Genomic DNA, 6,383 nt, shown 5'->3' with positions numbered 1-6,383 from the left:
TGTGTGTTGCCGAAGGCTGGTAAGTACTGCGAAGGCCTGATATGTGTTGTCGAGGGCAGATAAGTGTTGCCGAGAGCTGATATGTATTGCTGAGGGCTGATATGTTTAGCCGAGAGTTATAATTGTTGCCGAAGGCTGATATATTTTGCCGAGGACTGATACGTGTTCTCAAGTCCAATATGTGTTGCCTTGGGCTAATATGTGTTGTATATGGCTTATATGTGTTTCCGTGGGCTGATACGTGTTGCCGTAGGCTTTTATGATTTTGAGACGTATGTAATCCGGCCTGGGACACATATGTTTTCCCGAGAGCTGATGAAGGTTGCCAAGGGATGTTTTGCTTTGATGATGGCTGATATGAGTTGCCGAGGCTATTTTGTGTTGAAGAGGTCTGATATGTGTTGCCCAAAACTTGTGTTGCCGAGGGCTGATATGTGTTGCCGAAAAATGATATGTTTAGACGGGAGTCATGTGTGTTGCCGAAGGCTGGTAAGTACTGCGAAGGCCTGATATGTGTTGTCGAAGGCAGATAAGTGTTGCCGAGAGCTGATATGTATTGCTGAGGGCTGATATGTTTAGCCGAGAGTTATAATTGTTGCCGAAGGCTGGTTAGTGCTGCAGAGGACAGATATGTGTTGTCGATGGTTAAAACGTGTTGCCGAGGGCTGATATGTGTTGCTGAGGAATGAAATGTTTAGCCGAGTAGTGATTTCTGTTGGCAAAGGCTAATATGTGCTGAGGGCTTATATGTGTCTTATGTGAGGGCGTACGATAATGTGTTTTGCCGAAGCTGCTTCTTGTTGTCGAGCCCTGATTCGTGTCGCCGAGGATTTATATGTTCGGCATAGAGCTGTTATGAGTTGCCAGGGCTAATATGTGTTGCAGAGTGCTGATATGTATTGCCCATGCATTAGATGTGTTGTAGACGGATGATATGTTTTGCAAGGGCTCCGAAGAACTATATGTGTTCTCGAGAGCTGATATGTGTTTTCGAAGGCTCATTGGGTTGCCGAGTGATTTAATGTTCTTCTTTTTGCTGGTATTTGTTGATGGCTGAAATGTAATACCGATTGCTTAAATGTATAGTCAGAGCCTGATAGGTATTGTCGATGCCGATGTGTTGCCAAGTGCAGAAATGTATTTACTATGTCTAATTTGTGTTGCCAAGGGCTAATATATGTTACCAAGAGAATATATGTGTTGCCGAGGACTGATACTTGTTCCCAAGGCCTGATATGTGTTCCTGGGTCGTCTGTGTTTCAGCAGAGGGCTGATATATGTTGCCGAGTATTGATATATGTTGCCGAGGAATGCTTTATTATGAAGAACACTGATATGTGTTGCCCAAGGCTAGTAAGTGTTGCCGAAAATTTGTTTGTTTTCACGAGATCTGATGTGTGTAAGCAAATGCTGATATGTGCTGCCAAGGGCAGATAAGTGTTGCACAGGACGAATATTTGTAGTCGACTTTTGATATTTGTTGCCGAATACTGATATGGTTTCTCAATGACTGATATGTTTGCTAGAGAAGAGTTTGTTCCGGCCAAGGGCTAATGTGTGTTGCTAATGGTTGATATGTGTTGCCGAGATCAGATATGTGTGACCTAGGGCTTACGTATATCGCCGAGGACTGATATGTTTATCGGAGGACCGACATGTGTTGCCGCGTCTGACTCGAGCAAATATGTGTTTCCTAGAGTTTACATGTGTTGCCCATGGCTGATATGTGTTGCCGAGGGCTGATATGTGTTGGCGAGTGCTGATTTGTTTTGCCGTAAACTAATATTATTTTCCCGACCTGTGGTTGTTCCGGCAGTGGGCTGATATTTGCTATCGAAGACTGATATGTCTTCGGAGGGCGAATAAGTGTTGACGAGGCCTGATAAGTATTATTGAGGACTGATATTTATTTCCGATAGCTAATATGCGTTGCCGATGGCTGTTATGTGTTAAAGAGATTTGATATGAGTTGCTTAGGTCTTTGGTCTGATGCAAAGTGCTGATATTTGTTGGCAAAGGCTGTCGTGAAATAGCAAGGGCTTATATGTGTGGCCGATCGCTGATATGCGTATGTTACGGTTTTTTGTGGTGCCGAGGGTAGATGTTTGTTTGATAGGGATAATATGTTACGCCGAGTTTGATAATTATTGTTAAGGGCTGATATGTGTTGCCGAGGTTTGGTATGTGTTGTCGAGCGCTTATAAGTGTTTCCGATTGATGAAATGTATTGGCTAGCTTTTGTATGTGTTACCGAGACCTTGTATGTGTTGCAAAGGGCTGATATGTGTTTGCAGAGTGCTGATATGTGTTGTCATGGACGGGTAGGTGCTGTGAAGGACTAATATGTGTTGCCGATGGCTGATATGCGTTGCCGGAGACTGGTATATGATGTCGAGTGTTCTGCTTAGGGCTGATATTTGTTGTCTATGGCTGAAATGTTTTGCTTAGTGAAGAAATGTGTTTACTATGTCTGATTTGTTTTGAAAAAGCTGCTACGTGTTACCAGGAGTAGATATGTGTGCCGAGGAATGATACTTGTTCCAAAGGCCTGTTATGTGTTCCTTGGCCGTCTGTGTTCCAGCAGAGAGCTAATATGCGTTGCAAAGTACTGAAATATGTTGCGAAGGATGATGTGTTTGCCGAAATCTGATATGTGTTGCCGAGGTTACCTGTGCTGCCAAGGCTTGACATGTGTTGCCAAAGACTTCTATGTAATGCCCAGTGCTGATATTAGTTGCCGAAATGTGATATATATTGCTGAGACTAATATGTGTTATCGAGGGCTGATATGTGTTGCCGAGGGCAAATATTTGTAATCGGGTTTTGATATTTATGGACGAGGGATATGTTTTCCCGAGAGCTGATATGTTTTCCCGAGAAGAGTTGGCTCCAGCCAAGGGCTGATATGTGTTGCTGATGGCTGATATGTGTTGAAAAGAGCTGATATGTTTTACTGAGGGCTATAACTGTTGCCAATGGCTGATATGTATTGCAGAGTGCTGTTATGTGTTGCAGAGGGCTGGTTTGTGCCGCCTTTTCCGTTTTTGGTTTTGTGGGGCAGATAAGGGGTTGTGCCCGGCAATATTGTTTCCGGGGGGTTTTTTTTTCTGTTTTATGGTTAAAATGTGTTGTCAGGATGTTTATGTAATCCCCAAATGTTTGGTAGAAATTGCCGACGGTGATATGTGTTGGGGAAGCTGTTTTGTTTGCCTAGGGCAGATTTGTGTTTATAAAAAACCTTTATGTTTTTTCCTCGGGCTTTTTTGACCCCGACGCATGATATTTTTTGGTGAGGTGATTAGGGTTGTTTGGGTTATATCATGTGCTGCGATGGCTGATATTTTTCCCGATTATAGTGGGGTTCCCCGCCCAATGGGCCTGATATGGTTCCCAAAAGGGTTTTGATAGGGAATCCCCCTGGCCCTTATTTGTGTTTTTTTTAGGGTTTATTTGTGGTCCCGGAGGATTTGGTGTGGGTTTAAAGAGCTTATATTCTGTGCCGATTTTTGATATTTTTTTAACGAGGGGCTGATATGTTTTCCGATGTTTAAACATGGGGTTGTCGAGAGCTGTTAAAGTTTTGCCAAAGGGCTAAAAATGTATTGGCGAGAGCTGATATTTGTTGTCGGGGGGGATCTGATGCTGTAACCAAAGGCTGATATGTTTTGCGGGAGTGCGGGTATTGTACCGGGGCGGGAAAAGAGTTGTGGGCGACCTATTTGTCGCCGAGGGCTGTTTGGTGTTCCCAAAATGCTGATATTGTTGTGTTTATTTTGTTTACTTTCTTGGGGCGGGATATTTGATTTTCGATTGTTGGGAAGTTATCCCGCGTGCATTTTTTTTGAGGAGGGGGGGACCTGTAAGGAATTGCCCTTTTCTCTATATTTTTCAAATTCATGGAAAAATAAAACCCCCAAAAATTTTTTCTTTTAATAAGGGGCAATACATGAAATTTTTCTAAAACCCCCTCAAAAAATGAATGGAAATGCCTTTAAATCTTTTCTTTATGATTTTAAAACCCGGTAACAAATCCCCGAAACCAAAAATTTCTTGTTTTTTTGGAATTTAGATCAAATTTTTTCGCCCAGGGGGCCCCCCATTTTTGGGTTTCGTTTTAGGCCTGAAAATGTCTTTTCTCGCCTTTTTTAGCCTTAAATTTTGTCTAAAAAATTATTAAAATTTAAACCCAGGGTTTCAAATAAAAAATGACAAAACTAACGTTTAAAGGGTTTTTTGTTAAATGAAAATTCCACGAAAAAAGGTAAAATTAATTAAAAAATTTTGGGTTGGGGCCAAAATTTTTGCATTTTTTTTGAGGATGTGGGTGACCTGTAATGAATTGTCATTTCTCTATATTTTCTCAATATTTTCCCCCCCCAAAAAAAAAGCGAATCTTTTGTGAAATAGGTGTCCCTTTGAGAAGGGTGAAAATTATGGAAAAATAACCCAAAAATTTTCTCTTAAAAGGGGGGGCCCAATTTACATGAAATTTTTGGGGGAAACCCCCTCAAAAATAAAGGGAAATCCCCTTTTAATCTTTTTTTTGATGAAAAAACCGGTAACAAGGGCTAAAACGTTTAAAAATTTTTTGTTTTTTTTGGTTTAGATCAAAATTTTCGCCCAAAGGTGGCACTTTTGGGGGTTGGGTTTTGGACCTAGTAACTTCTTTTCCGCTTTTTTTAGCACTTCATTGTCTAAATAATTTTTGAAATTAGCATTTTCGGGAAAAAAAATGCCCAAACATCGTAAGGGATTAAAGGGTTTTTAAATGTAAATCCACGAAAAAGGGGAAAATTAATTGAAATATTGCTTGCACGGGGTAAATTTTGCATATTTTTTGGGGATGTGGGGGGGCCCTGTAATAAATTTGTCTTTTTCTCAAATTTTTTCCCCAATATTTTGCCCAAAAAAAAGCAAAATCAGTGTGAAATGGTTGTCCTTGGGAGAATGAATGAAAATTTCCCCAGGGAAAAATCAAACAAAATTTTTCTTAAAAGGGGCAATACATGAAATTTTTTCTAAAACCCCCTCGAAAATAAATTGGAAATGCCATTAATCTATTCTTTATGATGTAAAACGGAAAACCAAATGGCTAAAAACGTTTAAAATTTTCCTTGTTTTTTTTTGAAATTTTAGAGGGGGGGGGGGGGGGGGGGAATTTTCGACCGGGTTTGACAAATTTTGGTTCTTTTTAGGACCTAGAAAATGTCTTTTCTCGCTTTTTAAACACTTCAGTTTTTAAAAAAAAAAAAATAATTTTAAAATTAGCATTTTTCAAAAATAAAAAATGACAAAAAACGTAATTTTTAAAATGGATGTTTTAAATGAAAAATTCCCCAAATAAGGAAAAATTAATGAAATTTGCTTGCACGGGCTAAATTTTGCTTTATTTTTGGGGATGTGGGTGCCCCTGTAATGAATTGCCCTTTTCTCTAAAATTTTCTCATTTTTTTTGCCCAAAAAACAAAGCGGGAATCATTGTGAAATGGGTTTTGTACCTTGAGAATGAATGAAAAATTCAGGGAAAAAAATCAAACAAAAATTTTCTTTTAAAGGCTAAATCATCCCCAAATAGAATGTAAGCCCCCGCAGGTTAGCCCAAAAGTAGTCCCAAAATAAATAGTACTAATCTTTTTTTTTTTCCTGTGCATTTTCTCGGCACCCAACGTGTTTTACTTTTACCCTACCGCGTTTCAGAAATGTACCCCTTTTTGGGCATTCAAATAAAAATTGGGCATTTTTTCCATCGCATGCTAGAAAAAAAGGGGCGACGAAAGCATTTAATGTCACGAAAAGAAAATTGAAAGAAGCGAAAAGTAGAAAAATTCAGGGGGTTTGTTTTTAACGAACTGTAGTTTTTTATATAAAAGAAAAACCCCCCCTTTTTCTTTTTTTTTTCAAAAATTTAAGGGGGGGGGGAAATCTAGTTTTTTAGGGGAAAAAGTGTCGGAAAAAAGATTTTGCTGGGAAAAGCCCGAAACCCCGTTATAAAAGTGAGTGGTTTTAATGAAAAAAAGAACAGCGGGATTTAGTGGTGTTCCCCCTATAAGGGGCAAAACATGTAATTTTCTAAAACCCCCTCGAAAAGGGATGGAAATCCCAAATTAAATTTCTATTTTTTAAATGTTAAAAAAGGGGTAAAAAATTGGCGGGAAAAACGCTTAAATTTTTGTGTTTTGGTTTTAAATCGAATTTTCGCCCAAAGGTGGCATTTTTTGGTTTTTTTGGGGCCCTAGAAAATTCTTTTCTCGCATTTTAGCATTTTCATTTTTGTCAAAATAATTTTAAAAAATTAGATGTTTCTGAATGAAAATGCCCAAACATCGTAACGTTTAAATGGAGTTTAAATTTTTAAAATTCCACGAATAAGGAAAAAATTTAAT

The sequence above is a fragment of the Mercenaria mercenaria genome, chromosome 10, assembly GCF_021730395.1.
Source record: "Mercenaria mercenaria strain notata chromosome 10, MADL_Memer_1, whole genome shotgun sequence".
NCBI classification, from domain to species: Eukaryota; Metazoa; Mollusca; class Bivalvia; order Venerida; family Veneridae; genus Mercenaria; species Mercenaria mercenaria.
This window is presented reverse-complemented; position numbering follows the sequence as displayed.